At 31.8% G+C, this 27363-nt stretch overlaps 1 protein-coding gene and 2 long non-coding RNA genes across 4 annotated transcripts in view; all 3 read right to left on the bottom strand.

Annotated features, from left to right (window-relative positions):
• The window catches only part of LOC134691489 (uncharacterized), a 386460-nt gene that overhangs the window by 57030 nt on the left and 302067 nt on the right, over positions 1-27363 (bottom strand). The window lies entirely within an intron of this gene.
• Positions 1757-27363, bottom strand: part of LOC134691491 (uncharacterized) — a 48004-nt gene continuing 22397 nt past the window's right edge. Inside the window, exons 4-8 of one of the 2 annotated variants that reach the window (XR_010102145.1) lie at positions 18566-18662; positions 7310-7387; positions 4258-4360; positions 4012-4035; positions 1757-1841 (exon numbers count right to left, since the gene is read on the bottom strand). This is a non-coding gene — a long non-coding RNA (uncharacterized LOC134691491). The remainder of the gene's footprint in view (positions 1842-4011; positions 4036-4257; positions 4361-7309; positions 7388-18565; positions 18663-27363) is intronic. The other variant, XR_010102146.1, reaches the window with a different exon arrangement.
• Positions 24570-27029, bottom strand: LOC134691473 (uncharacterized). Its single transcript, XR_010102141.1, has 3 exons — positions 26375-27029; positions 25917-26003; positions 24570-25217 (listed from the first exon to the last, which is right to left on the bottom strand). It is a non-coding gene; the product is annotated as an uncharacterized LOC134691473 (long non-coding RNA).

Here is a 27363-nt window from a genome sequence, read left to right as displayed (position 1 = left end):
ATATTTTTTTCAAGAAATGTGTGAAATAGTTATATCAATGGATTCAGTAGAACAAAACAAGTAAAATGAGACCCCACTTTATATAATTATTACAAATATTTGTTCGTTAAACTGTCTAATTAACAACAGGATTTAAGTGTAGATTCAGTATAATTATTCAACTGTCATGTTAAATTTTTTTTTAAGAAATGAATAAAATATTTATATCAATGGATTCATTAAAATTCTCTGAGTAAAATGACATCTCGCTTTATATAATTCTAACAAGTATTTGTTGATATAATGATTAAATCTGTCTGATTAACATGATTCAGAATAATGATCAATTTTTTAAAAAGTAACTTTTTCAAAGAAATATGAAAAATAGTTACATTTCCTGATTTAGTACAAGGAGACAAACAAAATGAGACCCCACTTTATATGATTCTTGTCTAATTAACAATATAATTTTGTATATATTAAGGAATGTGGTCAAAGTGAAGCAATAACATACATGTGTGATATTTGTTTTACTTCCGCTGTTAAACCTTGGTGTAAAAAATGGTCTTGTAAAGAACTTTATCAACTATAATTCAAAACAAACAAAAACAATTAACGAGAGAAAAAAAATACCTTTATGCATTTTTTTTCTCTCATTAAAACTGTTAAATTAAAAACAGATTTTGATTTAATATCGAATTCAGTATAATGATATAAATATCAGTTTCCATACAGATTTATAGATTATCGTTGGTTATCTCAACAAGATTAATTTTCTCGCTTGAGCCAGTCACGGCGAAAGCGAGAAAAGCAATCGAGTTTAGATGACCAATGATAATCTGTTTATCGCTATTTTACCTATGACAACGTTGTCAATTTCATGTCAATTTCATTAGCAACGCCACGTGGCTCCTTAGTTTCTAGCAATACATTTCCATCTCAAGTGAGTAGCATGGTATGAAAATTATCACAAAAAAATATCAAAGGAAAAATGCACAAAATAGCGATAAATATTATTATATTATTTCAGAAGTAACTTGCAGTTATGTGTTTTATACTGCTAATGTACAATCTGTTATGTTCTGGAGTAACATGTAGTTGTGTGTTTTATACTGCTGGTGTACAATCTGTTATGTTCTGAAGTAACTTGTTGTTATGTGTTTTATACTGCTTGTGTACAATCTGTTATGTTCTAAGGTAACTTGCAGTTGTATATTTTATACTGCTGATGTACAATCTGTTATGTTCTGAAGTAACCTGTGGTTGAGTGTTTTATACTGCTTATGTACAATCTGTTATGTTCTGATGTAACTTGTTATGTGTTTTATACCGCTAATGTACAATCTTTTATGTTCTGAAGTAATTTGTAGTTGTGTGTTTTATATTTCTTATGTACAATTTGTTCTGTTCTGAAGTAACTTGTAGTTGTGTGTTTAATACTGCTTGTGTACAATTTGTTATGTTCTGAAGTAATTTTTAGAACTTTGTTTGTTTTATACTGCTTATGTACAATCTGTTATGTTCTGAAGCAACTTGTTTTTTATTTTTTATACTTCTGTTATTATAGTTCTAAAGTAAATTGTTGTCGTGTGTTTATGTACAATATTCAACATTTTGTAGTTACTTGTAGTTTTCACTGTTTCACTGTGCTTTAATTTTAAGTTACATGTAGTTTTGTGTCTTTTTTTTGTTCATGTACCATAAAATGCTGTATCTTCAAATGATTTTTCTATGAATTATTAAAATAAGGTAGTTTTGAATGTGACTATTTTACTTACATCTCGATAATCAATGTCTGCACCATTCTGTAGGCTTAATTTTAAGGCTTCTATATCTCCATCGCTAGCAGCTGTAGTTAGTTTCTGTAAGTATAACATAGAAATTACATTTAATCTTGACAATCAATGTCTGCACCATTCTGTAGACATAATTTTAAGGCTTCTATATCTCTATTCCCAGCAGCTGTAGTAAGTTTCTGTCAAAAAACAGACAGAGAGGAATTCTTTTAATATCATATAATTGTTGGGAATTTGCATTTTATATTATCAAGAAAAACACCAAGAGTGCACACACTGAAATGTCTCGCCTTCTTTACTAATCATTGATATTATGTTGATAGTCCTAAATAAAAAGCTTTATCACAACTGTCACATAAACTTAACATTAACCAAGAAAACTAAACATTGACCAATGAACCATGAAAATGAGGTCAAGGCATGTACAGCTAACAATTCTTCCAAACAACAGATATAGTTGACCTATTGGTTATAGTCTAAGAAAACCAGACCAAAACACAAAAACTTAACACTGAGCAATGAACCGTGAAAATGAGGTCAAGGTCAAATAAAACCTGTGCGATTGACATATACATCAAAGAATATTTCCATACAGCAAATATAGTTGACATATATTGCATAATGTATTAAATAAAAAGACCAAAACTCAAAAACTGAACTTTGACCTCTGAACCATGAAAATGAGGTCACGGTCAGATGACACCTGCCAGCTAGACATGTACACCTAACAATCATTCATACACCAAATATGGTAGACCTATTGCATACAGTATAAGAAAAACAGACCAAAACACAAAAACCTTACTGTAACCACTGAACCATGAAAATGAGTTCAAGGTCAGATAACACCTTTCAGTTGGAAATATACACTTTACAGTCCTTCCATACACTGAATATACTAGATCTATTGCTTATAGTATCTGAGATATGGACCTGACCACCAAAACTTAACCTTGTTCACTGATTCATGAAATGAGGTTGAGGTCAAGTGAAAAGTGTCTAACGGGCATGAAGACCTTGCAAGGTACACACATACCAAATATAGTAATCCTATTACTTATAATAAGAGAGAATTTAACATTACAAAAAATATTGTTTTCAAGTAGTCACTGAACCATGGAAATGACCATGAAACTTCATAACATGAGGCATCTGTAACAAAGTATGAAGCATCCAGATCTTCAACCTTCTAAAATATGAAGCTTTTAAGACGTTAGCCGCCATCGAATCACTATCCCTATCTCGAGCTTTCTGCGACTTCAGGACTTCAGTCGCAGGCTTGACAAAATTGTTAACCTTCAAAAAAATATTTTTTTATAAAATCATGGACTAGATTTGGCATATCCTTGAATTTTCTTTCTTGTAGTATTTTCTGGACTTTGACCATTGTCCTTTTAAAGACATGTTATACACTTAGTCCTTTAGTTGCCCCTACTTTTGTCCTTTTTAAGACACGTAGTTGTGTTTTTCATTCACTAAGTCCTTTAATTGCCTTTTGAAGACATGTAGTTGTGTTTCATTCACTTAGTCCTTTAATTGCCCCTACTTTTGTCCTTTTAAAAAAGTGTGTTGTATCGATCAGTTAGCTCTTTATACCATAAAATAGATTGGTATTATTCAACTCACATAAACTTAACAATGACAAGGGGAAATAACTTCTGTATTTTATTTTTTTTTATTTAGAAAAATTGTCCCAATATTTTTTTCAAATAACTCTACAGACCTACTCAGAGTTACATATTTGACATTGTAAACAAGGATTCTGAAGGTACTACATAAATAATACACTATTTCCCACCACCAACTTTTATAATCTTCTTTTTCTCTCCAACCTACGGTACCGCCTCCCACCTCCCACCTCCTTCAGAAGCTGTCCACCCCCTCATACATCATGTACATTCATACTTGAAAAATTTTCACTTAATTTCTTAAACTGCATTTTTGTTTGTTTTGTTCAGTTACTGAATACTGATTCAAATGCTTTTTGTGTCACTCGTGTAATGAGTAAAAGTGTCAAACGTTTTCGAGTGCACCTTGCTTTGTCCCAGTTTTGTATTTTTTTTGTTTTTGGAATAAGTAGTTTGGTAGTTCACTTAGAATTCTACTAGTTTTCATCTCAAGTTATCACATACTTGTACACTAATGGGGAACTTAGAATTCTACTAGTTTTTATCTAATTGTACACTAATGGGGAACAAAACTACAAATGAAAAGGAGACTATTAAGTAAATCTTACCTTATTCCAATCCTCCATTATAGCCTAAAAATAGAAAAGAAAAGTTATATTCAATATATGCTGTTGAGTTTTAATTGAGGTATTTGTGTTATTGCCAATTGAAAATACATGATCATTATGGGTGGTAAAATACTGACCAAATATTTTTATCTTCTTATTTCATTCAAATAATATATGATAGCATTGAAACAGTCATTTATCTCAACTTTTCTGTACTATTTGAGGTTAATGAACTGAACTAAAAACCTTGAAGATCTGATCACATCCCTAAATGAGGTACAATGTATTCTACAAACAGGGTGGGACTCTTTCCATCAAACACCAGAACATCTATTGCACTTTCCCAGATCTAAAAATTTCAAAAGTTCTATTTACCAGCATTAAGACACACATAAAGAACAATATTAAATATCATATTGCAGCTTCTCGAAGCACTGTCTATAATCAACTAGACCAGTCACATTAAATTCAATCATTTTTTTATTCTGTATGTGCCTGTTGAAAGACAGGACCTATAACGTAGTGGATGTAGTTAGAAGCTGTGTACCATATTTGTTTTTCCTTCATTGTTGTAGTACAAAGTAGGCTGTTGATGTTTTCTTTTGAAATGTTTCACATTTTATCATACCAAGGCTTTTTATAGATGAGTATATGGAATGGGTTTTGCTTATTGTTGAAGGCTATTGGACGACCTGTTATTGTTTATATATTTGTCCTATGGTGTAGGAATAATTTCATCATTGTTAATCGTACCACACCTCCTTAGGTAACTTCAAACTAGACAAATAGACTTGTGTCGCTGCATGCAAGTGATAGGCCATTTCTGGAATCATGTCTTTCACCGGAAAATATCCTCAATTTCGCACCCTTTTGTGACATCATTTACCAGATAGAAGGTGGGCCTGTATCCCTGCTCTATTAAAGTTTCAAGCATTTTCAGAATCGTCATTCTGCAGAGTAGTTTAGAAACAATTTATTTTCCGTAAGTACGCAATCTTAATTCCCATACCACTTAAGGGAGGGTCACAAACTTATTAAATTTTAATTCTCCAAATATTTTGTGCAATATACGATCAAACTTTTTCACCCGTTCGCTCAACATGTGTTGGAAGTGACGATGCCTACATTTTAGTTATGAGGTGATGGAAGTCATATGACAGATTCAACTAACTACTGTATCCCGGAACTGGCCTATTGAGGCAACATATTCACTGAGGCATAAATGATCACTCCCTTACATCATTAATTATAAAGCCAAGAAAACTTTCATGAAAATTTTCTTTGTACAATGCACAACAGAAACTACAAGAATGTGTCCATAGTCATGAATCATGATAGTACATGGATGCCCCACTAACACTATCATTTTCTATGTTCAGTGGACTGTGAAATTGGGGTCAAAACTCATAGGGAACATGTGTAAGAAGTTTCAAGTTGATAGGACTTCAACTTCATCAAAAAATAGCTTGACAAAAAGCTTTAACCTGAAGTGGGACAGATGCATTTTCTATGTTCAGTGGACCGTGAAATGGATTCAGCTCTAAATTTGAATTGTGATTAAATAGTTGACACAGCATAGGTTTCTGACACAGAATGAATGTGGTCTAATGAACTTAAAATATTGTTTTTGCCTTTGAGCAATTGACTATGCTGTTGAATATTAATCCTCTCAAAAAAATGTTTGAAGACATTTTTTTTTTATTTATGAAATCTACAATTGAAAATATTTGCTATTGCACAATACTGTGCAATTGAAGATTTCTTGCTATTGCCCAATACTGTGCAATTGAAAATTTCTTGCTATTGCACAATACTTAATATAATAATTTTGGATCCTGATTTGAACCAACTTGAAAACTGGGCCCATAATCAAAAATCTAAGTACATGTTTAGATTCAGCATATCAAAAAAGCCCAAGAATTCAATTTTTGTTAAAATCAAACTTAGTTTAATTTTGGACCCTTTGGACTTTAATGTAGACCAATTTGAAAACGGGACCAAAAATTAAGAATCTACATACACAGTTAGATTTGGCATATCAAAGAACCCCAATTATTCAATTTTTGATGAAATCAAACAAAGTTTAATTTTGGACCCTGATTTGGACCAACTTGAAAACTGGGCCAATAATCAAAAATATAAGTACATTTTTAGATTCAGCATATCAAAGAACGCCAAGGATTCATTATTTGTTAAAATTAAACTAAGTTTAATTTTGGACCCTTTGGACTTTAATGTAGACCAATTTGAAAACGGGACCAAAAATTAAGAATCTATACACACAGTAAGATTCGGCATATCAAAGAACCCCAATTATTCAATTTTTTATGAAATCAAACAAAGTTCAATACCCTTTGGGCCCCTAATTCCTAAACTGTTGGGACCAAAACTCCCAAAATCAAACCCAACCTTCCTTTTATGGTCATAAACCTTGTGTTTAAATTTCATAGATTTCTATTTACTTATACTAAAGTTATGGTACGAAAACTAAGAATAATGCTTATTTGGGCCCTTTTTTGGCCCCTAAATCCTAAACTGTTGGAACCAAAACTCTCAAAAATCAATCCCAACCTTCCTTTTGTGGTCATTAACCTTGTGTTTAAATTTCATTGATTTCTATTTACTTATACTAAAGTTATAGTGCGAAAACCAAGAAAATGTTAATTTGGGCCCTTTTTGGCCCCTAATTCCTAAAATGTTGGGACCAAAACTCCCAAAATCAATCCCAACCTTCCTGTTGTGGTCATAACCCTTGTGTTCAAATTTCATAGATTTCTATTCACTTTTCTAAAGTTAGAGTGCTAAAACTAAAAGTATCTGGACGACGACGACGACGACGACGCCAATGTGATACCAATATACGACCAAAAAATTTTCAATTTTTGCGGTCGTGTAAAAACTACCTTGACCAAAAACTTTCACTGGAAGTGGGACAAATGGACGGACCTACGGACGGACGAAAAATTGAATGCCCCTAGGTGGGGCATAAAAACTTCTAACAAGCTACAACTCAACATTATCAAGCTGTTCATCAAATATAAAATCATTCTCTTCCATAGAAGTCAAGAAAAAGAAATTTTCATTGTAAAATAAGTGTTGTATAATTTCAAACTATTGGTAAAGAGGAAGTGGATGTACGGCAGAGGAAAACTGCTTACAGAGTGTATTGTTTAAACCCACCACCTCCCACACTAAAGGTGAACACAATACCACAACACCCTGAAAGATTAACGAGGCAGTCTTTATGGATTGTTTTTTTTTTTGTAATCTTAAAAAACATATGTTATACGATACATACTAATTAGATAAATACTGATGACTGTACCTCTGAGGTCAGCCTATTTTATAAGTAAGGTTGTGTCGTCATCTCAAGTACCTGTGAAAAATAACTATAAATTATATCTGCTTGTTTAAGCCTGTTATATGTAAAATATATGTATCATTTAAAAATACTTCATTGGTACTTTTTTTATAATTAACTGTTATGAATGTTCCTTATAAACATAGAAATGTTTGTGTGTTATCTCCCTGTTTCTTATAAAAAAAATCATTGTTTGTGGGTTATCTCCCTGTATAAACATATCAATGTGTGTGTGTTATCTCCCTGTATAAACATATCAATGTTTGTGGGTTATCTCCCTGTTTCTTATAAAAATATCAATGTTTGTGGGTTATCTCCCTGTATAAGCATATCAATGTTTGAGTGTAATCTCCTGTTTCTTATAAACATATCAATGTTTGTGTGTTATCTCCGTTTCTTATTAACATATCATTGTTTGTGGGTTATCTCCCTGTATAAACATATCAATGTTTGTGGGTTATCTCCCTGTTTCCTATAAACATAACAATGCTTGTGTGTTATCTCCCTGTATAAACATATCAATGTTTGAGTGTTATCTCCTGTTTCTTATAAACATATCAAAGTGTGTGTGTTATCTCTCTGTTTCTTATAAACATATCATTGTTTGTGGGTTATCTCCCTGTTTATCAATGTTTGAGTGTTATCTCCCTGTTTAAACATATCAATGTTTGAGTGTTATCTCCAGTGTCTTATAAACATATCAATGTTTGTGGGTTATCTCCCTGTTTCTTATAAACATGTCAATGTTTGTGGGTTATTTCCCTGTTTCTTATAAACATATCAATGTTTGTGTGTTATCTCCCTGTATAAACATATCCATGTTTGTGTGTGATCTTCCTATTTCCTATAAACATATCAAAGTTTGTGTGTTATCTCCCTGTATAAACATATCAATATTTGTGGGTTATCTCCCTGTTTCTTATAAACATATCAATGTTTATGTGTTTTCTCCCTGTATAAACATATCCATGTTTGTGTGTTATCTATCTATTTCCTATAAACATATCAATGTTTGTGTGTTATCTCCCTGTATAAACATATCAATGTTTGTGGGTTATCTGCCTGTATAAACATATCAATATTTCAATCGGAACAAATCGGCCTTTCTGGTTGCACGAAGAAATAACCTCGTATGCATTAGGCGGAGGAATCATTGTCAGGAAAATTTTCCGATTCGATTCAAAATTATATTTTTTCGACTGGACTGGTACATTTTTTTTACCACTACTGATTTAACTTGCTCCTGTCCGGAAAATTTTCCGATCCGATTGAATTTTATATTTTTTCGACTGGAATGGTACAATTTTTTTACCATTACTTATTTACTTTGCTCCTTCTTTCGCGCCAAAATATTTGGCAGAGTTAAAGTTCTTGATTCCTGTGATATGTAACCAAATTATAGCGCCACCTGGAGGATAGAACTTCTTTGTGTCACGGATCACTACAATTCCGGCCAACAATTTAAGAAGAATTTCTCCGTAGTGCATACGAGGCTATTGTACTGCGTAGTGAGAATTGATTAATATTTGTGGGTTATCTCCCTGTTTCAATAAAATAAACTGACATGGGTAAATTCAGTAAAAAATCTCCCATTGACTTTAATGCTAATCTATGTATGGAATTAAATGTATACCTGATTTACCTTTAGAAATTAGAAACTTTCATATAACATTCATGAAAGTACAAATGTAGCCCTCTCTTTTGCACTAATAAAAACATAGGGTCATGCAGCATTTTGGGGCATTCACATGGCCTTGTTTACAAACAAGGCCACGTTTTTTTAATTTGTTGGTTTACGGATTTTCTCAATGAAAAAGTCGGGTCGGTCGGTCGGGAAAAAAAAAGAAAAAAAAAGATCTTTCAAGACAGAAAACATATGCAAAATAAAAATATATTTCACCTTTCTAATAATATGTTTGTCATACTATTTTTTCATCGTTCTTAAATTTTAGTTTGATGAAATATTATTGCTCAGCTGTAAACATCGCATGACATTGTCTAATAATTTCCCGTAAAAAAACTGACAAAGACGAAATTAAATCGTCATTTCACAAACTAGAAAAACAGATTCACGTCACGTCAGTTATTTGACTTAGCTTTTAATCAAAACTTGGTGAAAAGTAATAAGCACGAAAACTGATAAAGAAAAAAAAGTAAAAACGTCGTACGAAAATAAGTTTCAACACACGTGTCAAAAACGTAATAGACTCATCCACTGGAACAACGAGAATATCAGGTTAAATAATCTGTTTTCATGCATTCCCGTTTTTTATCCAAATGGATGATATTTTTTTATTATCTGTAAAACAAGAAAATATCAAATGATTTGTTAAAATTCAGTATTTTAACTTGATGTCTTGAACTTCCACCTGTCCACATTTGGACAAGTCTATTTATATGAGAACATGCATCTTACGGACTGGTGACAAATAAGGGAAACGAACTTATTGTGTAATTGGTTTTAAACACAGGTTTCGTTCCGCAAAATTATTTGCGCAAACGACATTTCAAGGTCATTAATAATTGATTTGTCTATTTTTAGAAACGTAAACTGAAAGTTTCATTTTTCACAACAGAAAGTGTCATCACTTCTGTTAGTGATTAATGCATTTCATTTCATAAAAAAGGATATTTTAATTATTTTTCAGGGATAATGCATTTGTTAGGGTCGGCGAGAATAAAAAAAAGCCTGAAAATTCCATTTTATTTTTATTTCGGAAATCGGCAAAATCGGGTCGGCGGATCCGTAAACCAACAAATTAAAAAATCCTGGCCCAATGTAGATTTGCACTGAATTCCTATACTGACCCCCATTACTTTTCAACCCTGTAGTAAAAACATTTAGTACATTCAGCATTTTTTTTTTTTTTTTTAAACTCTAGTTTTGATCCATCTGCCAGAAAATATTTATTACAAACATTATCTACCAATCAGAAGAACATATGACTTCAGTGTTATACAGAAAGCTCTCCCTCAAATGGGTTGTCCCTGATGACGTATATTTATTTACTGAATTTACCCCTATAAGGGACTTTTTTACTTCTTTTCCCACTTTTTTTGTAATAAACATGTAAGGTATCCAATTTTCAAGTTTCAGTTTCAATACAACGTTCATAAATGCTTAATTTGTAAAGATAGAGCAAAATGTATACTACAGCCCATACTGCGGCCAATATTAAAAAGAAGATGTGGTATGATTGCCAATGAGACAACTATCCACAAAAGACCAAAATGACACAGACATTAACAACCATAGGTCACCGTACGGCCTTCAACAATGAGCAAAGTCCATACAGCATAGTCAGCTATAATAGGCCCCGATAAGACAATGTAAAACAATTCAAACGAGAAAACTAACGGCCTTATTTATGTAAAAAAATGAACGTATAACAAATATTTAACACATAAATAAACGACAACCACTGAATTACAGGCTCCTGACTTGGGACAGGCACATACATAAATAATGTGGCGGGGTTAAATGTATATTTTGTATATAAAGTTGCACATTGACTGTTTTTAAAAGAATGGTGTTAAATTCATTTTTTTACATAAATAAGGCCGTTAGTTTTCTCGTTTGAATTGTTTTACATTGTCTTTTCAGGGCCTTTTAAAGCTCATTATGCGGTATGGGCTTTGCTCATTGTTGAAGGTCGTACGGTGACCTATAGTTGTTAATGTCTGTGTCATTTTGGTCTTTTGTAGATAGTTGTCTCATTGGCAATCATACCACACAGGGATGATTCCACTTTATAGTTTAGGGCCGCTTAACGGCCCTTAAATCGGCCAGCGGCCCCAAAAAAATGTTTGTCAATATTAATTCCCAATTCAGGAAAATAAAACAAAAATCGGTATTTCCGGAAAAGTTTCCGATTACGGCAACTATAATTTTTCATAGTTTGTCGTCAAAACATAGTAAAATCATGAAAATCCGGAAAAAAATGCTGACTATGATCGCATTTTATTAACAACGATTAAATTATGTCAACATGAGGTAAACAATTTTAGCGGGCGGATTCAATTGAAGTTAAAATGTTATGAGCGTATGTGGTCTCGTAAAAGTAGATCGCTAAGCAGGTTGACAAAAAATATGCTTTTTGTCAAAATGGGTGTCAAAACAAAAGCAGATCGCCCAGCAGAGCCGGTTATGTTGATTAAAACTTGTTTTGTAAAAGAAATTATTTTATATTTTGCTCTTTTTTCCGCAAAAGACAAAAGTTTGAGCGTTTTTGAAAATAATGTTGATGATAGACCATTCATGAAATGAGAACCCCCCCCCCCCCCCCTGACCCCTGAAATACGATGTCATCATAATGGAACTGTTTCAAAAGAAATGAAAATGATCCATATAATTTTAAAGTTCACTGGTTCAATTGCTTTAAATAACTTATCAATTAAGCATATATATATATATACTTTTGTAATTGCTTTTCTTAATTCAACAATTGGCCAGTTCTATTTGAAATACATTTAAAAAAATCACTGGTTAATATGGCAAGCCGTTTTGCTATTTAATCTAACTTCAAGATATCTCATAAACTTTATAAGATATCTTATATAATAGTTCATTGGATATTTGATATAGTTTGAAAGATATCTTATAAAGTTTATAAGATATCTTATATAGTTCACCAGATATCTGAAATAATTTATGAGATGTCTTATACATGTAGTTTATAAGATATCTCATATAATATTCTTAATATGATATCCAATGAACTATATAAGATATCTTATACAAAACATATTTATAAGATATTTCATATACCTTCAGATATCTTAAATAAATCTTATATATTATATGAGATATCGTATATATTATGATATAAATTGAAATTCGAATAAACAGCTAAACGGCCTGCCATAGGTTTATGTTAGCTGGTACTTGTGGTATATATGTTTTTTGTAATAGGCCTTGTTTACCAAAGTTAAGATAATAGTGCATCATATGCAATGATATTCATGTATTACAACTTCCCTGGTCTGAATCCAATAATTTCTTCAATCAGTGTACAGAAGAAATTAACTTAATATTCATTTTCCGTTTTTACAGGAAAATGATATATTATTTCGTCTTATATTGTATGCATAAAAAAATCCCAATTGGGATAAAAATTCACAATTTGATATTCAAGGGGCCCATTTGTAAACACCTGGAATCATCCCGGATGACTTAATCAAAGAGATGATTGCTCTGAGGGATACGATTGCCGTTGTTTCATTGACACATGTATAGCATGTAGCTGGATAATATTAATTTCAAAACTAATTTAACTGCACATGTAAAATAGTTACAAAATAGCCAATCCCGGATAAAAGTGTAACAATGTTATTAGGCCTATTGTGTTTTATTTTTGTTCCATCAATTCCAAGTTTACTTTCCACAGCAGTCACTGAGACTCGAAGTGAGAGAATGTATTTAACTTCGTATCTTATCACTTATTTTCCTGCGTAAATTCTAGGAGGAACCCCATTCCTAACTCTTTAAATATTTAATTTCCTTTGAGTCAGTGATCATGACTCCTTTCCGTACACATTTATCGGTTTAAATTGCGATCGTTTTTAATATAATACGACGTTCATTGACAGAACGAGCTATTTATGAATACTCGACGTGTTGTGATTCAGAATTCACGGAAGTTAATTCAGGAAGGGAGACAACTCGAATCGCTAATGTGGAAGACTCCATTTCGCCTGAAGGGGTGTTCTACGATGCGGACGACATTTATTTTAATTTAAATGATGCATATGATTTTAAATTATGAAACAACAATAACCCTCAATAGCAGACATACATAGAAAAGATCACATGAGTTATGAATTAATTAATTGAGAGGGGAATCTAGAGCAACTATTCAATCTAAAACCCCTTAAAGTCATGCGCATAATTTCCAAAACAAACCCTGGAGCAAAAACGTATATTAAATGTTTACAAGGATTTGTATAGTTACTATACAAATCCTTGATGTTTTTTAAATGACCTAGATGGTTCTCTATTTCTTTATGGAAGTACAATCTCAAATATCAGTTTCTAAACGGTAACATATAAGAAAAACTCCACTTCAGTTCTTAGATGACAGAAATAGATTTATCGGAATTCAGAGAACTCTCGCATTTTATCAAAACTGGAAATTCCCTCTGACGTGTTTCTAAATTTATAAATACACTAAATATAAATACTGCTTAATTCTGATTTTCCGTGTTGTTAAAAACACGCATAAAGGTCAAGGGAATTATCAAACATGAAGATTATGAAAAGAATATTATAGGAAAGTTGTTTAAGTTCAATCCCTTTGCTTGTTTTTACCTTTTAAAGCAAGACAATCATAAGAATCTGAGATGTTCCTTAATGTTTAGAATAAAGCGATTGACGTGAGGGCAATGCTCTGAGCCACTGGTATAAGTCTACAGATTGCTTGAAAGAAATCGTATCCCAAAAAACTTCAATCATTTGTACTTGTTATGAATGTTTCTTATAAACATATCAATGTGTGTGTGTATCTCCCTGTTTCAATAATATGTTTTGTACTGACCCCCTACGGATCCATAGAGGGTTAGTAAAATCCATAGGGGTTGGGGCCAAAGGGGGTCAATAGTGAACGGTATATACGATATAACGAATTTATTGCAAATGGGACTTTTCCTGCTGCATTTTGGAGAAAAATAAACAATGAAATACAACAACATCAATAGATGACATCACCATTAACCTTAGACGGATGTCATGAACCCATATGAAATTTACTAACCCCCTATGCATCCATGACGGCTTTAAACCAATCACAACACATCCATACATTTTTTGTAGGTGGTCACCATGTGACGGCTTTAAACCAATCACAACGTCATAATTTACCTGGCATGCGATAAAAAGGTATAATGTCAAATGAATGTGCAATTATTTCATTAACATAAATAATCCTAAATTTTATGGCCAGATTCACGAAAATGTAGATATTGACCTGTACACATCTCCTATATATTGACCTGTACAAATCTCCTATATATTGACCTGTACACATCTCCTATATATTGACCTGTACACATCTCCTATATATTGACCTGTACACATCTCCTATATATTGACCTGTACACATTTCCAATGTATTGACCTGTACACATCTCCTATATATTGACCTGTACACATCTCCTAATATTGACCTGTGCATATCTACTATATATTGATCTGTACACATCTCCTATATATTGACCTGTACACAAATCCTATATATTGACCTGTACATATCTCCTATATATTGACCTATACACATCTCCTATATATTGACCTGTACACATCTCCTATATATTTACCTGTACACATCTCCTATATATTGACCTGTACACATCCCCATTCTTGCTTTGTTGGGTTGCTCTCTCATTGACATTTATCGCACTTTAATTTTTTTTTAGCACAAGTTCAATGCTCAAGTTCAACCAATCTACTTTTGAAGTCAAATAACATTGTAATGATGTCATGTGTCTTGTTTACTATAAAAACATTAGAGTTATGGTAATTTGAATGTAAAAACTTTATGCTGATTATCTCCCCTTATAGAGTTTGAATATATTTTACATTGGAAACAAATTTCAATAGTAAATGATCCTATATAGTTCACATATACTGTTCACTTACCTATAATAGTAACTTGACTGGACAAGGATCACATGGACTATAATAACAACTTGACTGGACAAGGATCACATTGACTGGACACAGATCTAATAAATACAAATAATAGCTGTTTAAAATAAAAATATAGCTAAAAAAGAAAACAGACAAACAACAGTACACAAAACACAAAATTAACAAGAATGTGTCCATGGTACACAGATGCCCCACTCACACTATCATTTTCTGTATTTAGTGGACCGTAAAATTGGGATAAAAACTCTAATTTGGCATTTAAATTAGAAAGATCATATCACAGGGAACATGTATACTAAGTTTCAAGTTGATAAGACTTCAACTTCATCAAAAACTACCTTGACCAAAAACTTTAACCTGAAATTTGCACTATCATTTTCTATGTTCAGTGAACCGTGAAATTGGGGTCAAAACTCTTATTTGACATTTAAATTTGAAAGATCATATCATAGAGCACATGTGTACTAAGTTCCAAGTTGATTGAACTTCAACTTCATAAAAAAACTACCTTGACCAAAAACTTTAACCTGAAATTTGCACTATCATTTTCTATGTACAGTGAACCGTGAAATTGGGGTCAAAACTCTAATTTTGCATTAAAATTAGAAAGATCATATCATAGAGCACATGTGAACTAAGTTTCAAGTTGATTGGACTTCAACTTCATTAAAAACTACCTTGACCAAAAACTTTAACCTGAACTGACGGACTGACAGATGGAAGGACAGACAGATGGACAGACGAACGGACGTACAGACCAGAAAACATAATGCCTCTCTACTATCGTAGGTGCGGCATAACAATTATAGACTGAGCAACATAAAACCCATCAAAAGTTGAGGGCCGCTATCTCAGGTGCTCCACAATAAGGGCCACATGTGGCACTTGTACATGTGTATTGCTCAATAATAAGTACAAAGTTTTCATTGGTTGAATACAATGTTGACCTCTTTCATTGAATGGTTGCTGTCTCATTGACATTAACATCCAATCTTCAATTCATACACCACAAGTGACTTCTTTGTAATGATTGCAATGGTTTGTTTAGTTTGGACTCCCAAATCTAATTAATTTTGTCATTATGTCATGTTATTTTTTGTTTCCAATTTATTTAACAAAAGTAAATGAGTGCAAAATGTTAATCCTGTTTAAAAAGAATAAAAAAATCAAAGTGATGAAAATCACTCATGGAAAGATTGGAAGAGTAGCTTGAATAATTTCAAATCACATTTGGCTAAGTATTCAGTAAAGTGCTGTTTCAATGGGTGTCCCAGAAAAATGCATTTTTTTCATATTTTAAATTATTTTGAGTTTTAATGCAGGTAGCTAATCAATCCACTGTATGATGAAGATATAATATAAACAGTCTCATAAGAAAAGTTTATTGTTGAATAAAGTATTTTATAAATGAAGTGTTGAATTCCCTGTTTTTTGCATGCTTATTTTGTGACATGGTCGAATGACCCAAAATCAAAATTGTTTTATAAAACTTTTTTTTATGAATGGCAACTAGGTAAAAAGGATTTTCAGGTAATACATTAGGTTTGGCAAGGTTTAGGACACTAAAACATGAAAAATCATAGAAAAATAAGGATTAAAAACAATTTTAAATGGTCACGTTTGTCTGCTTCCTAAGTGAAAATGAAATATATAAGTTATGTAACAATAGAGGGCAATTAAATGCACAAAATATCTTAAGGCTTGAGCTTATTAACTAAAATGTGATAATTCATCATGAAGATACAGCAGAAAGTTTTATTTTTTTCAGGAATTGTCATTAAAGTTTACTCTTGAAAAATCTGTCCAACCGTACATGTAAGGGGCGAAAATTTCAATTTTCATTTGCAAGTTGCCAACTCCGTTTATTTTTTTTTAATGTTTATGACAACAAATTTTACGACAATTGCGATGCACATCTGATATTGCTGCCAACTGTTCCTTTTTACTCGAGGTCAACGACATCGAAGGGGTGAACGCTCTTTCTGTCCAACCAAGAGATTGAAGTTACATCTGAATTAATGTTACGTCCAACATCCAAGATATTCTCTACAATGGCTACCACAAGTCACGGAATCAATTTCGCTTCCACTTTGACAATAACTTACCGTATATATGAAAAATAAAGAGGTTTTAAACTGTTGACAGTGTAAATTTGACATAATTTTGAAAATTAGGACGTAACAAGAGTCCAATAATGTTCTGCAGGGATGATTCCACTATATAGTTTAGGGCCGCTGAGCGGCCCTTAAATTGGCCAGCGGCCCCAAAAAAATTTACATGAAAATGAATTCCCACTTCAGGAAAATAAAATAAAAATCGATATTTCTGGAAAAGTTTCTGTCACCGATTAAGGCAACTATAATTTTTCATAGTTTGTTGTCAAAACGTTTTAAAATCCAGATAAGAATGCTGTTTACGATCGCATCCTAGTAACAACGATTTGATTATGTCAACATGTGGGAAACAATTTTAGCAGCCGAATACAATTGATTAATATGTTATGGGAGTATTGGATTATGTAAAAGCAGATCGCCCAGCAGGTTGATAAAAATGGGTGTCAAAGCAGACCTCGGCAGAGAGCAAATTCAAATTTTGATATAACATTGATGGATAAGGTTTAATGGACGCCGATCTCGTAAAAGCAGATCAACCAGCAGAGCCGGTTATATAATATGATGAAAACTTGTTTTGTAAAAGAAGTTAATTCCTCAAAAGACAAAAGTTTGAGCGTTTTTTGAAAATAATGTTGATGAAATACGAAGTCATCATTATTGAACTATTTCAAAAGTTTTGAAGATGATCCAAATAATTTTAAAGAACACTGGTTCAATGCTTTAAATATCTTATCAATCAAGTATATAAACTTTTGCTTTTCTGAATTCGACAATTGACCAGTTCAATTTGAAATCCATTTGAATTCAGGTAAATTTATAGAGATGACCTGCTGTTGAAAAAATACCCGATGAATGATTTTTTTCAGTGGTTTATGTTAGCTGAAATATATGTTTTTGTAATAGACCTAGGTAACTATAGCTAAGATGATAGACTAGGGCATCATGTTCAATGATATTCATGTAATAACAGTAGCCCATCCAGAGTTATTCAAAATGTTACAACTTACATGAACATCAGTGTACATGTTTAACTTAATAATATACATTTTCCGTTTTTCAGGAAAATAATGTTATTTTGTCTTAGATTTTATGCTTAAAAAATTCCCAATTAGAATAAAAATTCCCAATTTGATGTTCAAGGGACTCATTTGAAAACACCTGGAATCATCCCTGCCACATCTTCTTTTTTATTTTAAATACTATGTTTTATAAATATGATTGTTTTCTGTGTTTACTTTGACCAGTATTGCAAGTACACCTAGAAACTAAAGACTTGGTGTACTCTTATTAGTTAAATTTTTCCTTATATGGAAGTTTTTGATTAAATACCCTGAAAAGACCACAACAAAACTTTTTAAAGGCTTTTTTAAGCAGTTTGATACCAAATAAAACAACAATTATGTTTCATTATACTAAATTTGTGTTTTTAATTACTTGTAAAGTTCACAAAATGTCATTGACCATCACTCTGCAGAAATTCCTGTTACTCCAACATCAGGATGGATTCTTCGCCAAAACTAGACAGCCAGAACTGAGGTAGAAAAAAGTGCCAAATATGAATAAATAAGACTAAGTATAACCAAACTTTGCATTTGGAAGATTAAAGTAACAATTTGGAATATTTAATAGCAATTATTTAACATAAAAATTTAATTACAAACATTTCAAAACCAGTTTCCTAGATGAAGGACATGTAATCATGAAAAGTTGTCTAGTATAGTTTTTAAATAAAGAAACACAATGCATTATGTAAAAATAAATGAATACCTTCATGCGGTCAGATTATTCGAGTGTTAAAATACTAGAAAAGTGCTTATTTACCACTTGTTCTACAACAGTCAGGGGTACTACTTGTACAAGTGTATTTTATTTACTTGAAGAAGTGAAAAAAAATATACACATATAAGTAAATAAATAATGTTTGAATAATCTCCCCTTAATTTTCTGGAAAATTTACTTGTATAAGTAAATTTTTCTTACAATCCAACAAAAATCCTCAAGTTTTGAGATGTAAAATCATGCCTTTAATGATTTTTCCCAGGTTTGCTCAATTTTTTCCATTAAAGTTCAATGTTTCATCTCATTAATTCATCAAAGAAACTGATTGAGCAAAGATCTTGTATATTTGCGCAAGGCCTTCAAAAATTGCTCCTTTGGGGCTTGTAAATGAGCAGTGTTAAGAAGATAACAGACAAATGGGACTTTCATTGTCCATGAAATTACAATTAAATGATTAGTAAAGACATCTGCAAAGGGTACACAATTTAAAATTCTATTAGAGCAAAGAAATATTCAGAATTCAAGAAAAGAAGAAAGGTTGATTTTTTTACCTATACAAGTAAAAAAATCTGAATGCCGAAGGGACATAACTCAGCCAATTTTTTTTTACCTATACAAGTAAATAAAATTCACTTGTATAAGTATCCTACAAATTTACTTTTATGTGTATATTTTTTTTTACTTCTTCAAGTAAATAAAATACACTTGTATAAAGTAGTACCCCTGACTTAACAAGGGAAACACAGCTAAAAAAAAAATCACTATGTCAAAGGGAGGTAATCCATTTTTCATATGATTTTATATACATTATGAGGAGAAATATGTGCAAAATGTGATGTAAATGGGGAGAATATTTATGCCTTTCATTGATATCATAACTCTAAAGTGTAATTTCTATTGTTTATTTCAATCTGAACACAAAAACTGATTTTTACCATATACCCCATGCTTCCTCTCACAGTACACTCAGTGCATCCTGGATAGCCGCAGCTAAGATAGAAATTTGTGTAAAAAACAACTTCAAATAGTTCCAAAATCCTGCCATTACATTAAAATTTACAGGAAATGAGTTTGTTGATTATTGTGTGGCCTTTGACTTGTACAGTGAAAGAGTGCATATTTTCCTAAAGGGGTAAATTCAGTAAAAAATCTCCCATTGACTTTAATGCTTATCTATGTATGGAATTAAATTTATACCTGATTTACCTTTAGAAATTGGAAAATTTCATATAACATTCATGAAAGTACAAATGTAGCCCTATCTTTTGCACTAATAAAAACATAGGGTCATGCAGCATTTTTGGGCATTCACATGGCCTTTTTTACAAACAATGTAGATTCGCACTGAATTCCTACGCAGTGATGTTAAGGAAGGTTTTCTAAAATTTTCCCGTAATTTTTACAAAGCGCAGACAACTCTGTTCCTATCATCAATACTCGTGACGTAACCAACAAAGATCGAGCGTCGCCCGATTAGGATTGTTAATGACGTTAAATGCATCGGTTTGTTTTAATGGAAAGTGTTGCGATATGATGTTAAAGTACATAAGGTATCTATATTTTATTTATTTATTTTTTAAATGTGCTAGAATTATCAAATTAGCTGTTTTTCTGTTTTTGATTTAGCCCCGCCTATCAATCTTAATCAACCAATCAAAAATTACTAGGGGTCGAAAAGAAGCTTGCATCCTGATGAAGCGAGCACCTGTCCAAGATGGCAAGAAGTAAGTATCTACGGAATGAAATTCAGCGAAGTGTTCGAATATAATCCTTATTGTTCTCATTTCTTTTGAAATACAGGTAACTGTGATGATTTGCAAAAGAAGGTTAAGATTTATCCGCCTAATAATTACGTTTTGTGGATGTTTCCGTGTCTGAAAATGTGCTAAATATTTTTCGTCTGAAGCCACGTGTTTTCCTACATACGTTGGTAACAACATTACGGTAGTCTGGAAGTAATATGTGTACATAAGATTTACAGACACAGGTTTAGAAAGAAGATTCGGTGATTATATAGACTAGAATCATGATATGTTTATTGGTAAATTGTCATTAAATGGTAATATTTCCCCCTAATTAACTACTGTCTTCCCAATCATTATTTTAAATTATAAACCACGTGGTAAGTTAAATCTTGAATAAATATTTTTTTCAGTCATGATTTCTGAACTTGAAATAAGCGAATTAGATTTAAAGTCTTATATGTTGACCTGTAATTATTAATTTCGGCGATATTTTGTTCCGAGTCCTGTTGGAGAAGGGCCAATATTATTCACCCTTTATTCGGTGAAGAACACATGAACGGTGACCTGTAGTGCAGGATATTGCTCCTTATTTATCAAATTTCTCCGGGGGATGTCACAAAACTTGCACAAACTTTTATTCCCAATTGCATGTGCCCTGGTCTCGTTCATTTATCTGTAAAAAAAACATGGGGAACTCTAAGGGGGTTCTGATCTTTGATCCCGCTTACTGTCTTGTCAGATTCCCAGATCCCGCCTTCACTACACGTGTATGGAAGCAATTTTTCTTTTTTTTGTTATTTCCCATGGCCCGCTAGACTAATTCATTTCAGGTTTTCACAGCACTATAAGTTGACTTTCACATGTCACGATGGCAAAAAATCGGCAATCCAACGTCATGCTTAGACCCCAATGAGACCCACTCTGAGCTGTTAAAATTGTTCCTGGTTGACAAAAAATGACTGAATCCGAGACATGCATATTATGCATATTGCTATTCTGTAATATCCTATGTTTTTTAAATAATTCTGATTTACTACCAAACAAAATGTAGGTATGATGAAAGCTTTTTTCGAGCCTCATTTTACTTTAGTCAGACACAATCATAGACTAGCAGTTACAAAGTTGACATTCAGACAGGGTTTATGCTTAGAAATATTTTGTTATATTTTGGAATTCATAATTTTTGTCTACAAAGAGTCTCGTCTAGAACTCAACATTTTGGTCTACAAAGATTTTTGTCAGTGAAATGATGAAATTTTATTGAGCACTACATTATTTATTATTTCAGCTCCAGTGACAAAATAGATCCAATTATTTTTACACTTTTGTCCTGAAATAATAATTTTGTGCTCGGTTTGTATCATACTAATTTTGTTATCTGGTGGCATCATATTGAACTTGCAAGTATTGAAATTTTAAGTGTCCAGACAGATTAATTTTGCACAAGTACATGCCCTTCTGACTATGCGCCATGCCTTTTCAATGTATGTACTGGAGTCCTGAATCACCATTGATTAATTACGTAGACAAGTTATTTCCTCAAAGTTTACCCAATATTGTACACTATCCTGGGCCTAAGGTTTTTACTTGTAAAAGAGAGATGAAAGATACCATGCAGAGCTAGGGACAGTCAAACTAGAAAATAAACTGACAACGACATGGCTAAAAATGAAATGGAGAAACAAAAGTACACATGACACAACATAAAAAACTAAAGAATAAGCAACACGAACACAACCAAAAACTAGGGTTGATCCAGTTTTTACAATATAATTCAAATAATTGATTTTACTCTCTATCGTATAAGGACCACAATATTTAGCCTGTAAAGGATGTCCAGGGACTGGCAAAAATTCAAGTACCTTATCACCAGGCTCAAAAGATCTTAATTGCTCTGTAAGTGTACACAGATCTTGCTCCACATGTGGCACCCAGTAAATATATAATGCAAGATTTTCTGAACTATTTTCTTATAAAATTTGGTCGATACAAACTTCATGTCTTCTTGTTAATAAACATGTTGCTGCTTAAATATATAAAGAACAAGTACTTGTACACATTGAATTTATTACTCATTTAACTAAATAGTTACTATAGTATACAAATTATGACCATGACGACACAGTTATTTCATGCGCATTTTTAAGACCATGTGTACAAATAAAAAAAACATCACACCAGCCTCTTTCTCAAGAAGAGTTTGGCAGTGACAGTGTAGTGTTCTACATACTTCCAGGTCAAATTGTCAGAAAATTCTAGAAAATCTACTGTATTAACTCGAAATATTGATAATATTGTCAGTGTGTTGAAAGGTATCTCTTAAAAAAATTACAATTTTAACAGGTCCTGACATGAAGTACAATGTACCTTATAAATGCTATTTGACCTATTAAACTAGACCAAAGCTCTACTTCATCTGTAAATGCAAGACCCAAATATTTTTTACATGCACATTCATCATTTAACTAACTTGTGCCAAAGAGATTATTTTGAAAGGTTTTTAGAAAATTTGCAAGTTTTACACGGTCTACAATAATATGATAACTACAAATAACAATAACTGTGTCCGGACCTCACAATATTTAGAATTAGTACATGTATTTTCTATATTTTATAATTTTTTTGTAATTCTATAGCCTATCCCCAGATAAATACAAAATGTCTGGTTTCTATTTTATATCTATTAATTTTACATTAATAACATGTATTACAATTAAGTAACTATAATATATGTAGCTATGATATGTGTGATGTATTTTTTTTATATTTTTTTTATCTTATACTACTTTATCCAACTGTTTTTCATTTATGCCGGAGCTCTGTAGTAAAAATATGTCCAAGTCTATCATGTCTATTGATTCTTTAAAACATAAATATTTAAAAGTTTGTTAAAACAATCTTCACTGGTCGACAAAAAAACATCTCCTTTTGCTAAAGATTGTTTTTGTTTCACAATCTGTACAGAAAACTTTTTCATCCACTAGTCCGGAAACTTAATATCAAAATTTGTCCCTATATGACTGTATCAATTCTTTAAAGTTTTCACTAGACCAAATCAATATTTCCTATTATTAATTAACTACACTGTTACATGTGTTATTGGACTTAATATGATGAAAATTAATTAACTGCCTATGCAATACAAGGTGTAAACTCTGCCAATACAGATTTTTTTCTGTATTGGCCGGGTTATTCTATATTGGCCGAGTTGACACAAATAAAGGATTTCGGAAAGTCTCTAGTTTTTACATCCTAAGTCATGCTAAACACAAACTGAAAGTAAACAGTTGTTTGAAAGACGCAGTTTTCATTTAGTCATCATAATTTGAAACATGCTGGAAAGTTCAGTATGGCATGTTTTTCAGGCTAAAGACAGTCACATTAATTTAAAAAGCAATGAAAGCAGACGATGGAATTATTTCAGGTTTGGGGAATGAGTGGATTATCACAAAGTTTATTTTTTGATGACCTTATAATTTCCCGATGTTACAAATCGATCAACGGTTTACTTTTGCATTTTTTTGTAAACTCATTTATTTTTAAACCCTACCCAGGTATATGCATTCTGTAATAATGTGAATCTTCGTTCTTTGGTCATTTGGCTTATGGATAGTTTTATCATTTTCAACTCCTACATTTTTTTTTATACCTTACCTATATTTCCTTTTTTTTTTTTTTATATATAACAGACTGATAGCTTTCACTGTTAAAAAAAAATGTGTAAATCCTTCTAACTAACAAGAACTGATCCTTATTTCAGCATGGTTAACATTGAACCATATCTTTTGTTTTACAGTATACATGTACACAAAACTACATAACAGTACAATAAATGGTTTGTTCTCACCACATCATTTTCATTTCATAAAATATGGTAAATCAATAAATCTTTTCAAATGATCCGATAACATTATATAATTACCAATTTGTAACTTTTTGTATGAATATATATGCTTCAAACTTCCTCTTGAACTTGTTTTGAATCATAAAAAATATAGAGAACAGAACATTGAGGAGCTGTATTGACAGGGACCCAGGGTATGCAATACAGCTACCCAAGGTTAAGAAAAAAAATAAAAACATTTGTCGGGTTCTTTAACATTCAACATGATAATCATAATTTGCTGACACTCTTTAATTAAAGTTAAGGTAAAAACTTCGCTTCAACTTTCAATGTTTTAAAAATGCAGTAGTGAAAGTGTTCAAGAAGAAAATATTTTTGTCTTTGGATTATTATACATGTACATGGTATTGGTCAATTGCAAATCAACCCTTGAATGTGAGCTAATAAAAGTAGAAATTCCAGCTCTTCATGAGCTTTTCAGCCAATTGTTTGTTGAAAAAAGCCAGTTTGTTGTCCGGCTTTTCAATTAAAAGTTGTTTCGTCTCATTGTGTTTTTTACTGACTGCTGTTTGGATTTTTGCATAGCATTTACTCAATGCTGCCTCTGCAGTTGTTGTGCTACTACATCTGCCAACTTTAGCCTGTGCCTTGAAATATTCTAAGTAATCAGGGTGGCTCTCACCTAGCAGCTGCTTAATATGGTTTATTTCTTTGTTTTCTGGAAAACAGAAAAAAAGAAAGAATTGTTAGACATGTTAGATATCTTAACTTTATAAAGTAAGAAATAAATCATACATTTAGTTTTTGGTCTACTTATTAAAAAACATGTTTTTTACTTATGCGACCTTTTTCCTCCTGCTATCGGACAAGCGTTATTGTCCAGGCCTGAGTACACTAATGCTTTTATTTTTGTTTTCCTCCCAAAATAAATATAGTAATATGTCAAATGTACTAAAGATATTAATGCTCATTAGGATGAGTTGTGTTATTGGCACTCATACCAAATCTTCTTGTATCTATTATCCTAAAACAATTATTATTTGGCTAGCAGCTTGAATGTGACGAGTTTTATTATAAAAGCATTTCTAGATTCTGCGACACCTGCTTTGTTTGTCAATAATTTGGATATTCTGGGGTCCAGTATTAAACATTAAAAATAGATATTTATTTATGTGACAGTAAAATCAAATTTTGACAATACAAAACATTTATTTTCCATTCCAATGCCACATATTAAAATAGATTGATAATTTGGAATGAAAATGGTGGCCTTTTCTTAAATAGTTAGTCTGGTAGAACCTCATTTCTAAATCCTTCAAAATGTTTTTCATTGTCCACTGAAATTATACCGAACAAATTGCATAAAAATATAACTAGACTGTTTTAGACACATACACATTTTATTAATATGATATACCTTCTACTGTTGATGCAACATATTTATTGACCATTTCAGATTTATTGGACTTGGGCAATTCCATTAACATCTGACTTCCTCTGGTTTCTAAAAGTATAAATGAAAGTTTTTTTTAAGAACTGAATAATATGTATTAACAATGTTTTAAAAATATTTATGTCTGTTATATTGCATTCTAGATAGCTTAAATGAGGAAATTAAAGAACCATTCTTCCTTTGGTGTTATTCAACATCATTTATCAATGTTTTCTATCAGTTAAATTAAAAATATTCTAAATGTATGTCATGTATGTTTTAAGGCACGACATAATCAATTGGTGATTTATCGGTCGCAAAAACCTGTTAATTGGCGCAGCTTACTAGTTGCCAGTAAACTAAACTTGGAACCATAAAATAACCAATTGATGCTGCTCAACCTTGAAATACAATACAGTTCAACGATATAAACATCTAATTACCTTTACTAGATATCCCAAATAATCTTCTCCTTGCTGTTGATCTAGTTTTGTTGACATCAGTTCTGCTGATCACATTATTCTTGGGTACTTCGAATTTGTCTTTCTGGTTGGTTTTTGATTCTGCAAATTAGTTGTGATGTGTTTTAGAAGTGTGAAGGTTTTATGTTTGCTCATATATATAGTAGTTTTTTTTAACAAACATGATAGGTTCATGCCAATCATGGTTTGTTATTGGGGCATTTAAACATATGTGTGGTTCCATTTACATGTTTATCTGGAAAAAAAATCATGTGTTCATCCAGTCCAATGCCGGTAATATCCAAGCCCCTACCTTAAGTTCAACAATAACTACATGTAGATGTGTGATATGAAACAAACAGACATGTTATGTTTTAGCCGTAGTGGATATATACTTGTGATGGATTCTAAATCATGTGTTCAGGAAAGAGTGACATGTCTTTCTGTATGTTCTATGTTCTGTTACATTTGAACTGTGGGTAGCATTAATAAAAAAGTGTAAGTCCTGCTCTATCAGTTAACATTTTCTTGTCCTGAATAAGCAATTATTATACAGGCTATACAGGTTTTTTATTCTGTTTTATATTGAATACTTTAAATATCATGCTTGTATATTTAGATCTTTAAAGTTTTAGAAATTTTTAAATATTTTATCCATGAAGTTTAAGCCAATGGAAAAGATTGTTACATAAAAAATGCAGTAGAATTTATTGTTGATTGCAGATCTTTGTTTAATTCATTCACATCTTATTAAAAGTTTGTATACAGCTTTACATACGACACCTGTTAAGTATTGCATTTCATGTACAACACTGCATATATCTCTTGTTATCTGTGTAGTTAGGTTGCTGTTTCATATCAATACCTCACATTAAAATTTATTCATATAGCCTCTACAAAATCATTAGCAAGCATACCACATCTTATTATTCTTATGCTCATATAAAACAAGAATTATTATTTATTTACCA

The sequence above is a fragment of the Mytilus trossulus genome, chromosome 11 (genome assembly GCF_036588685.1).
Source record: "Mytilus trossulus isolate FHL-02 chromosome 11, PNRI_Mtr1.1.1.hap1, whole genome shotgun sequence".
Lineage (NCBI taxonomy): Eukaryota > Metazoa > Mollusca > Bivalvia > Mytilida > Mytilidae > Mytilus > Mytilus trossulus.
The sequence above is the reverse complement of the archived record's forward strand: the minus strand, read 5'-3'. Positions and strand labels throughout refer to the sequence as shown.